Source organism: Heterocephalus glaber, unplaced genomic scaffold (genome assembly GCF_053883595.1).
Source record: "Heterocephalus glaber isolate CG9 unplaced genomic scaffold, H.glaber_assembly_v1.0 deba00001104, whole genome shotgun sequence".
NCBI classification, from domain to species: domain Eukaryota; kingdom Metazoa; phylum Chordata; class Mammalia; order Rodentia; family Bathyergidae; genus Heterocephalus; species Heterocephalus glaber.
The window spans coordinates 3,827,982-3,839,981 of NW_028258193.1; positions in this window are offsets into that span (position 1 = coordinate 3,827,982).

Genomic DNA, 12,000 nt, shown 5'->3' on the forward strand with positions numbered 1-12,000 from the left:
TGAGCTCATCAGTGCAGAGTTGGTTCTGATCTCCAGCATCTAACCCCAGACATCTGTAACGGTGCTCAAACACAATTTTATCATGACTAATGGTTTCCTAGCTCTCCGTGGGCTTAAGTACCAAGTCCAGTGGATACAATCAAGTTCACAGGGCTCCTGGGGCCATTCGTGGCCAAGCATTTAATCATTAAATGAATGAACGTGAGTGTTAGAGGCAGCTTGTCCCTCTGCTTCGGTTGATGTTGCTGTGGCTGAGAGAAGGTAGCAGGGATTCCAAGGGCTAGTCAGGGTGCCCTTCACAAATGTGGAGTTGGGCACATTTCACAGGCTGATTTGAAAATTGATCAAACTGTTGATCATTAAAAAAATTTTAAATTGCATTAATTCACTGCTAAGCACAAATCAGTTCTGAATATAGAGGAAAGTGTGTTCTAAATTTGGGGACGAGTGAGGAAAAATCTGAGTTCTGCCCCTAACTTCAGACCAATTATTTCAATGGACTCTTCTTCCATAATCAAAGCATCCATCCACAGAGGCTGTAATTCACAGGGACGCAGATAGAAAAGAAGAAATCCTCAAAATGCTTACTATACGCCTTTCTAAATCCTCCTTAATTAATGCATGGTTTCTTTCATGAGCCTCAAACTTATTTAATTACTTACAGCAAAATAAAAGATGATGAGGCTTTGAGGATTAAAGCTCCCCTTTGATTCTTCCCCCCACTCCTGGCCTTCAGCATCATCATTGTCAAGTCTGTAAATGGAGCCTCCACACGCAGCCCCACTGCTTTTCCCCTGTTGTTTCGTTGTCCATCCAGTGGACGACTCACTTTTACTTCAAGCAGGGCCCCAGCGTGAGTGGTAAACTACATGATTACAGTGTGTATGGGACGAGGGCCCCAGATACACTTGGTGAAAGTTTATGTGGACAGGTTTACGCTCAGCAGTCCTCATAGGTTAGTGTCCTAGAGATGTAGGTCAGCCTAGTGCCAGAAAAAATAATAATGGTGCCAAATCCTAGGCTTTATCCACAGGACCAGACACAGACTTCTCCCACCAGCTGCTCCGCATCAACTGCTGGCCTTGACCAGCTCGGGTTTCTTTACAGTGGATGAATCGTTTGGCTATGAAGCTCTGCGGAAGGCTTCTACCTGTCATGTGTCGTGATTCTAGAGATCCTTTCGAGACTAATTTAGCTTGGGAAAATCGCTGACAAAATGTCTGTCTGACTGAGCTTTATTTCTCTTCTGGGATAAACTTCCGAGTGCATCCCAGAAACATGACTGATCTGTATTTTCCTCTTTAAATGTTGTGGGGAAAAGTGATGCCTCCCGTGTGGGAGCAACCTAATTAAGTCAGGTTCTCGGCTGACGCCTAGGGTTTGTGAAGGAACGCAGCTCGGCGCAATGACTGCTCTTAGGCAGAGACTGGGTTTTTGCACGTCCCGAGTCCCCCGGTCTGCGAGACATCTTCTGTAGATTGTTCAACAGAACTTTTTGAAAATGCATAGGTGTGGCCGTATGGCAATAAAACTTTATTTAAAAACTAGGCAGCGGGCCTAATTTGGCCTGCTGCTCAGCTTCCTAACCTTAATCTACTTTTCCCCATTCCCCTGCCCTCCCTTCACCCCCTCCACCCTTCCCTATTTACAAAGACTTTTAACTGCCTATGATTTCTACTGATTGGATTTTTGTGTTTTCTTCCAATTTTCAAAATCTCAAGCCAAACAAAACCCTTTAAAAAATTATCTACAAAGTTCAGACTGCACACAGAGGTGGGAGGGATGATAAACTCCACTTCAACTATCATTTCCTAATCTGAGGGATTATCAAAAGTATCTCACATTTTCAAAATGGGAATAATGGAGGTCCACCATCTTTAATGGAATAGAAATTATTTCCTTGAAAATTATTTAAAGTCTACTTAAAATTTCCAACAACTCTGATGCAAAATTGATTGAAAGAATTTTGGAAATTTACATGTATTTGATTCAAACAGGGGAGCAGTTACTGAAGAAAATACTGCATTTGATAGGCAGAAGGTCTTTGCCTCGCAGTCCTGGAGGTTACACAAATGCAGCAGGGAAAGCCATGAGCAGGTCACGTTCCTCTGCTGGCTCTGGAGAGAAGGCTCCTGGCCCTGCCTCCAGGGGCTGTGCGTGGCCCTCGCCCACTGGCCTGCAGATCAGCACCCAGGCCCTGGTGGCCTGCCCATCCCTGTCTCGCCGCCGTCTTCCCTCTGGGCTTCCTGTCCACTGCCCACCGAGATGCCAGTGGTGTGGGCCTGGTCACTCTCTTGACCTCTTCCCAGCTTGGTCACAACTAGCGCTGCAGGCACTTTTTCTTCCCTTAAATTTACTCCACGACTAAGTATTTTTGGCTTTTCCTTTCTTCTCAATTGTACTTCATCATTTTTTACTTCAATTCTCTAACTTCTAATTCTCTATGAAAAGACAAAGCAGAATTTCAGAACAGAGTAGGAATAATGGCAGTTAGTACACAGTGTGTCATTATTTTTGAAGTAGTTACTCAGAGAATAAGACATTGACAAAAAAGATTCTTGAAAAAATCAACCAAACAAGCATATTAGCAGGAAACTTTCTTTTCAATGAACTGAGAGTAATTCACAGTATAAATGAAACAAATTATACTAGACATCACAACCTCTGTCCACTGAGTTTTCTGGCCATTTCCTTTTATTTACAAATGTCCCTTATATACACTAGATATTAATTTTTATTGCTATCAGATATTGTAAATATATCATCCTAATCAAACAATCTCAACTTTCTGTCTGTGAATTATTGTTGAACAGAAATCCTTAATTTTACTGTACAGGACTCAATTCCACTGATGTATATCCTCATGATTTAAAATTTTATTAGGGCCAGGGATTTAGTTCAGTGGCATCACACCTACCTCAAAAGCACAAGGTCCTGAGTTCGATCCTCAGTACCCAAAACAAACAAACAAACAACAACAACAACAACAAAAAGTTTTATTGAAGCTATGAAGTTCATCTTTGCTGAAATTCTACACTGGTATTTTTCCTACATTGTACTCTGTTGAAGAGTTTTGTACTTAATGACTGGATCACTAGTTCATTGGGATTTACATTGACCAGGCATCATATGGAGATTCTACGTTAAAATTCATTTTGCTAAGCTATGCTCTTTAATCTCTACCTGTCAGGGAGTTTTCTCAGTGGCTTTGCTGCCTTGAATTCACAAGCCAAGTTCTCCCAGATCATGGCTTCTTTCTTAGAATTCCCAGGCCATTCCATTAACTTACTTATCTGTTTCTGTATTTATTTTACACTGTTTTTTTACTGTAGTATTTCATATAGTATATTAAGGCTTGATAGTGTTTTTCTCTATTTTGATCTTCTTTTTCAAATTACCTTAGATATTTATGTTTAATATTACAGAGTGTAGAAACTGTAAAATTATAACATCTTAAACATATTAAGATCAGTTTTTAAACTTCTTGAGAAAAACACATTGCAGAAATTGCATTTAAATTTCATTGAATTTAGAAATCATCACACAATCACCTTATCTAGATCATTTCTACTATCTCTGAAGAGAAATTTAGTCACCCGTAAAAGTCTGGTATACTCCATAAGGTCAAGTTTTTTTACACTTTGTAATCTTTTGTAAAGAGCTATTTAGTTTTAATTTTTTGTAAAGAGCTATTTAGTTTTAGTTTTAAAGCTATTTAGTTTTAATGTTATCATCTTTTTGTAATTTCATCATGTATTCAGAAATTTTACCTATTTCTTCTTAAAATGTTAACAGCTTGGTTCAGTATTTTGCTAATAATACCCAACTTCAAAAGCAGACAGCTATGTACTCTTAAAATTATCCAATTCATTCTTTTATTCAAACTTTTCTACCACTTGTTGCATTATCATGCCTTATTGCTTTGCCTAGTACCTCTAGTTCTATGTTGAGCATTCTTTTTTCAGACTTAATCTTAGAAATGTCTTGATTTGTTCTTGGAAATCTCACAGAAATATTGTCTAAAATTTCTGAATTACATATGCTTTTTGCTGGGGCATACTTTAGTGGTCTGTATAATACTAAAGAAACTTTTATTTTTAATTTCTGATAGTGTTAATTTCTGAAAATCACTTTTAGTTTCTAAGAGTTTATCTTTCATTTTTAATTTCTGAGAACTGATATATGGGTTTTATGTAGGGCTTTTCCAGCATGAACCAAGCAGCTGACTCCTACATTCTTTTATCCTTCAGTAATGTCCTACATTAATGGGGCTGAGGGAGTAACCCAGAGATAGAGTATTTATGTAGCATGTTAATAACCTTGGGTTTAAGCCTCAGGACAGAAACAAGAATAAATACAGTAAATAATATTACAGTATTTTCTGATATGTAATTCCTCTTAATTATTTGATGTGCACATTTATAATACATATTGACATCTCATAATTTAAATAACACCTTTGCTTCAGTTATAAGTTCATTATTGTCATAAATGACACTGTTTTTTCATTTTGTACACTCTTCAAATTCCATGAAAAAAAGGACAAACAGTAACGATCTCCACAAACCTTCATGCATGTTTAAGTTTCTAAACTCTGCTTTAGACCATCTTTCCTTTCAGTGATGAGCTGCTGTAGTTGCTCAACTTATTAAACGCTGTCCCTGGATCCGAATGAGTCACTGTCACAGGGACAGCCCGGCCCTCAGTGCTCAGAAAGAGAAGGTGCGGGGGTCACAGACTAAGTCTTCATGCAAGGTGGAGTTTTGTGTGTTTATCTCTGTCCTCCAGCCCTGAGCACAGCTCAGAGAAACAGTAATTGTTTGTCAAAAGGCAATTGGAAAATTGTGGCTTCTAAATTGGCTATTTCTATGCAAAGTGTTTTGGCCTTTTTAGGAGGTGCTGTATTAGGACTTTCTAATTAACTTCAATTTGCGAATCATAGTTAACTCTAATTTGCAAATTTTATGTATTCATGTGAGTCAAGAATAGTTAATATTAAGTGTTGCCTCATCAAGTTTCAAAAATAACAGGGAGTCATCAGCATCGTGTTTGTTAATAGAAAGAACCCTGGGAGCACAGTGTTCTGAGCAAAACAACAGATGAACACATTTGTGCACACTGGGAAGAAGCAAAACCCAAACAGCAATCGCATCGCATTGTTCTTAGGAAATCAGTTTGCCCTAATCACAAGAAAGGTCTCATCTAATAAGTCACTTAATGGTGACAGTGATATCCTGTGGTGGTTGTTAATATTTAGCTCAAATATCTTGTGATAAAAGGCTATTGTACTTCCATTTTGATCGCCTACATTTCTAGCACACATTTTTCCATCTAGCACACTTTATACATTTAAATAACAAGGGTCTGAGGCCAGCAAGTAGGATTAACCATCATTCACTTGTTGCCTATTTACCGAATGATTAATATCTGCTAGGTAGTGTTGGGAATTTGAAAGCAGATAGAATTGGTGAACTTTTGTTCTCTTTTTAAAGTGTACTTATTTCTTCCATCAGATTGTAAAGACCTTGAATGCTGAGATCCTGTTTTATTCTTAAATTACTGCTCTTAGTATGTCCCAGTTCTGGTACAGTTTGAAATAAGATAGGTGAATGACAAATACTGTACCTATTAGAAAGATAATAAGTGAAATGATGGAGGATGTTTAGAGGGAAGATTTGATAAGAATCCATGTGACATTGCAGCGGGGAACTGGTAGGGAAAAGGTAATCAATGTAATGAATAAAGCCCAAGGCCTCAGATATGGAAAGGGAAAAAATAGAAAACACACTTTTAATAAGATTTCTATTTTCCCTTAGTAGATTACAATTCCTTAATTCCCAACTCCTATAAAATCCTCAAATAAGATCTAGTCTCAGTTTCTAGAATTATGAGGATACTCGCTTTGTCACAGAACTTAGGTTAGTGCATGCATTCTGAATTTTTGGAAGCCCATGGATTTTAATTTGCACCCTGGCTAGTCAGTGCTTGAACAGCATTAACTCTACCCTTAACCTCAACTAAGAATTTTGCACATTTTAAAGGATTAAGAGGAAGAGAATAACTACTCTAGAGTTGCACAGAACAAGTCAAATCAGCCTGCTGCAGACAGGCAGGTCTGCGGACTCCATACCAAGGTCACAAGTCTCGCAGTACATGCCCAATCAGCCCGCATCCCGGCAGCAATCTACTGGACACCCCACCCCCACCCCCCGCCAGCTCCTCTGGCCTCTTCTCTGTACAGCCACCTGGTTCCACACTCCAAAGATGCAGAGGACACCGGACCACCAGACCATTGTACTGGGTAAGTTGGAGTCATCTTCACCTCCCATCAGGACTGGGACTATCTTCAGGGGAAGGGCAGCTGGAACCTGCCATACAACTGTGCAGAGTTCAACCCTACAGGAGGACGGGGAGCTCAACTTAGGGCTTGTAGCCAGAAATCTGCCTGAATCTCATGGGTCTGCGACTAGCTTGCTGAGACTCATTGACTTATATCTGCACACTGCAACCCACATTGTCTACTGTGACAACAGAGACATACCCTGAAAGAGACGCTTCAGCGTCATGGTTATTTTTCATTCCCAAAATTAGTTTTATTAGTTTGTTTTTTCTCTTTTATTTTCTTTTGCACCTCTTATCTTTAATTTTTTTTCCTACTCTTTGCAAGTATTTGTTTTTCTCTCCTTTTTTTCTTTTCTTCTTTCTTTTCTCTTTCCTTTCTCTCTCTCATACACTCACTCTCTTGCTCTCCCACATTGCTCATCTTCCCTTTTTGTCCCTGTTTTGGTCCTCATTCAGAGTTCTTCTTTATTTTCCTAGTATTCTCTTTATCCTTCTCACCTGTGTCCTCTGACCACACTGCTAACCTTCCCCTATCCTTCTTCCCATCTGTCCCTCCCTCCCAAACCCCTTCTAACTCCCCATCCCAAAGGGTAAAGTTGTTATATTGAAGAGTTTATTCACTATATGTTGGGTTGGTCCTCGACCTTGATTTAAGTCACACAGCTAAAGGTGATAGATTAATAACTACCACAAATTGTCATTTTCGAAGAGGTACTTGATGCAATGGTGTTGCTGATTGTATCACTTGGGCTAAGGTGTTGTTATTGATCTAGTCAATGAACCTTCCTGGTATAAGGAAAATGAGATAGTCTTAGAGTGATTAGAGACTCAAAACTTAAAGACCAGCTATATCTGGAAGACACCTCTGAGAAGCAATCTTTCCATAAAGGTTCTAATTACAAGCAACAAAGATACCTACAATAAGCAATTTCAAACTATCAACCCAGGAGTTAAACCAAGGACAGTATCAAAAACAAAAATGAGAAGACATTTAAGCAAGGCACAAACTCAGACTTCCACCCCACCAAGGGTAATTCCTGGGGGAAATTAGATGGAAAAGTCCCATAACCAACCACCTGGATACCCTGAACTGATAGCACAGGAAGTAACAAAACAAATGAAGAGGCTCTAGAAAAATTCAAAGCAGAAATAATTTCCCAGATATCTACAGAGATGGTGAGCAGAGTGAAAGACATGATTAGAGGATCTAGAAAGAAACAGATAAAAAATAGATGAGCTCAGAAACATGCTGGAAGCCATGAATACCCAGCATAAGAAAGAAATGGAAACCATCATCACCCAACATAAGAAAAAAATGGAATCCATGAAATAGTTTCAAACAGATATTCAGGAGATCAAAAACTCCATTGAAAGTATCCACAGCAGACTAAGGGAATCTGAAGATAGAATATCAGATATAGAAGACAGGATCATGGTTAGAGACCATGAAAATAGAGATTTCTTAAAAATAGTAAGGGACCATGAGAGATCAATCCAACAACTGCTAGATGATGCAAAGAAGAATAACATAAGACTGATAGGAGTCCATGAAAAAACAAGAAAAAGCACAACTGACATAAAAAAAACTGTTCACAGAAGTAATAGTGGAAAACTTCCCGGACAGAGGTAGACAATTGGACATACAGACAAGTGAGGCATATAGAACTCCTACTGGCCATGATCAAAAAAAATCTACATCTAGACATATAATAGTCAAGATCCCAGAAACCCGACAGAAAAACAAAATCCTACAAGTAGTTACAGAAGAGAAACAAATCACCTACAAAGGAAAGCCCATCAGAATCACAGCAGACCTCTCAACACAAACCCTCAAATCAAGGAGAGCCTGGAGTGAAGTATTTCAAGCCCTAAAAGAAAATAATTTCCAACCTAGACTGTTGTATCCTGCAAAATTATCTTTCAAAATCAATGGGGAAATTAGATATTCCACGACAAAGGACACCTGAGAAATTTCACGAACACCAAACCAGCACTACAAGCAATTCTAAACAATATCTTAGAAAAAAGCAATGAAGGCCACAACTCCATGAGGCCCAACAGAGGGAAACCACCAGGCAAGGTAAGACACTAAAGGGAAAGGGGGAAAAAATAAGAAATAAAAGAGCCAACAAAAGTAAAATATCATGACAAGGATAAATCAATATCTGTCAATTATAACTATCAATGTTAATGGCCTCAATTCACCAATCAAAAGAAATAGACTGACAGAATGGATTAAAAAGGAAAATGCAACAATATGCTGTATACAAGAAACACACCTAACTCGAAAAGAAACTCATAGACTGAAAGTAAAAGGCTGGAAAACAATTCTCCACACCACAGGAACCCAGAAGAAAGGAAGAGTAGCAATCTTATTTGCAGATAAAGTAGATTTTAAACCAAAACTAATTAAGAGAGACAAAGATGGTCACTACATCCTTGTGAAGGGAACAATCCAAGAGGAAGAGATGACAATCCTAAATATATATGCACCAAATATGAATGCCCCCAACTATACAAAACAAATATTAATAGACATGAAAAACCAAATAAACACTAACACAATTGTAGTGGGGGACCTCAATACTCCACTATCACAAATAGATCATCTAGACAAAAAGTTAACAAGGAAATTCTAGAACTGAACCAAGCTATTGAAAAAATGGACTTAATAGATGTTTTCAGTGTTCCACCCCACAAAGTTGGAATACACATTCTTTTCAGCTACACACAGGTCATTCTCCAGAATAGACCACATGCTAGCTCATAGGACATGTCTAAGTAAATGTAAAAGAATTCAAGTTACCCCTTGTGTTTTATCAGACCATAGTACAATAAAATTGGAGATCAATAACATAAGAAAGCGCAAAACCCCAACAAACACATGGAAACTGAATAACACCCTCTTGAACAACCAATGGGTCACAGAAGTAATTAAAGAAGAAATTAAACAGTTTCTACAAGTAAATGAAAAGGCCAGTACAACATACAGGAATCTATGTGACACAATGAAAGCAGTTCTACTTGGGAAATTCATAGCAGTGAATGCCCATATTAGGAAAACAGAGAAAACTCAAATAAATAACCTAATGCAGAACCTCAATCTCCTAGAAAAAGAAGAGCATAACGAATCCAAAGCTCGTACAAGAGAGGAAACTATAAAGATCAGGGCAGAAAGCAATGCAATGGAGACTAAGAGAACAATACAAAAAAATCAATGAATCAAAGAGTTGGTTTTTTGAAAGAATAAATAAAATCAATAAACCTTTACCCAACCTTATCAAAAAAAGGAAAGAAAAGGCACAAATACATGCAATTAAGAATGAAAAAGGGGAAGTCACAACAGATCCAACAGAAATCCAGAGGATCATCAATACCTACTTCAAGAACCTCTACTCCAATAAAATGGAAAACACAGAAGAAATGGACAGATTCCTAGATACATATGAATTGCCAAAATTAAATGAAGAAGATATAGAAATTCTAAGCACCCCAATTACAATGAGTGAAGTTGAAAATGTAATAGAAAATTTACCAACAAAGAAAAGCCTGGGTCCTGATGGCTTCACTGCTGAATTCTACAAGGCATTTAAAGAAGAACTATTGCCATTGCTCTTTAAACTCATCAAGGAAATTGAAAGGGAAGCAATACTTCCAAATTCATTCCTGGAAGCAAGTGTTACTTTGATTCCAAAACCAGGGAAAGACCCAACCCAAAAAGAGAACTACAGGCCAATCTCCCTAATGAACATAGATGTAAAAATCCTCAACAGGGTACTGGCAAACAGAATACAGAGTGTCATCAAGAAGATTATACACCCTGACCAAGTCAGATTTATCCCAAGGATGCAAGGATGGTTCAACATTTGTAAAGCAATAAATGTAATACACCTTATTAACAGACTCAAGGACAAAAACCATATGATCATCTCAATAGATGCAGAAAAAGCATTCGACAAAATCCAACACCCATTTATGATAAAAACACTACAGAGAATTGGAATAGGTCTTTATCTTAACCTGATTAAGGTTCTGTATGAAAAACCAACAGCCAGGATCATACTAAATGGTCAAAAACTGAAAACTTTCATGCTAAAATCAGGAACAAAACAAAGATGCCCACTATCACCACTCCTGTTCAATATAGTTCTGGAAACATTAGCCACTGCAATTAGACAAGAGAAAGAAATAAAAGGAATAAAGATAATAAAAGAAAAAGTTAAACTGTCATTATTTGCTGATGATATGATACTTTACCGAGAAGACTTCTAGACTTAATTGACAGATTCAGTAGAGTAGCTGGATACAAGGTCAACACTCAAAAAACAATTGCCGTCTTGTACACAAATAACAGACTCACTGAGAGAGAAATTAGGGAAATAATTCCTTTTTATAATAGCATCCAAAAAAATGAAATATCTAGGAATCAATCTAACAAAGGAAGTAAAAGACCTCTACACTGAAAACTACAGCACTCTGAAGAAGGAGATCGAAGAGGATATAAGAAAATGGAAAGATATCCCTTGTTCCTGGGTAGGAAGAACCAATATAGTGAAAATGTCCATATTTCCAAAACTACTATATAGATTCAATGCAATCCCAATTGAAATTCCAACAATATACTTCACAGAACTACAGAAAACAATCCGAAAATTCATTTGGAACCATAAGAGATCTAGAATAGCTAAAGCAATTCTAAGCAACAGAGACATGGCTGGGTGTATCACAATCCCCAACTTGAAACTATACTACAAAGCTATTGTGATAAAATCAGCATGGTACTGGTAAAGGAACAGACCTGAGGATCAGTGGTATAGATTAGAAGATGCAGAAACAGCTCCAGACATGCTCAGCCACCTCATCTTTGACAAAGGAGTCAGCCACCATCATTGGGGGAAAGTTAGCCTATTTAATAAATGGTGTTGGAAAAACTGGATTTCAACCTGCCAAAGATTAAAACTAGACCCATACCTATCACCATGCACTAAACTAAGATTGCAGTGGATTAAAGATATAAATATTAAGACAGAAACACTAAACTTGCTGGAAGATAAGTTAGGTAGAACTCTTGATGACATTGGCATAGGAAAAGAATTTATGAACAAATCTTCAGTAGCATGGGAGCTAGCGCAAAGAATCAACAACTGGGATCTCATTGTATTAAAAAGCTTCTGCACTGCAGGAGAAACTACCAACAGAGCTAAGAGACAACCTACAATATGGGAAGAAATTTTTAGCAGCTGTACCTCAGACAAAGGTCTACTATCTAGACTATATAAAGAACTAAAAAAAATCAGACCCCCCCCCAATTCAAAGACCCAATTCAAAAATCGGCATCTGAAATGAACAGTCATTTCACAGAAAAAGAAGTAAAACCAGCAAACAAATATATGAAAAAATGTTCAACATCATTCGTCATTCGAGAGATGCAGATGAAAACAACACTGAGATTCCACCTCACCCCAGAAAGAATGGCTGCTATCAAGAAATCAACAAATAAAAAATGCTGGTGGGGTTGTGGGGAGAAAAGAACCCTTCTCCATTGTTGGTGGGAGTCCAGACTGGTGCAACCACTGTGGAAATCAGTATGGAGATACCTCAAAGAACTAGGACTAGAGGTCCCATTTGACCCAGCTATTCTCCTGCTGGGTATCTTCC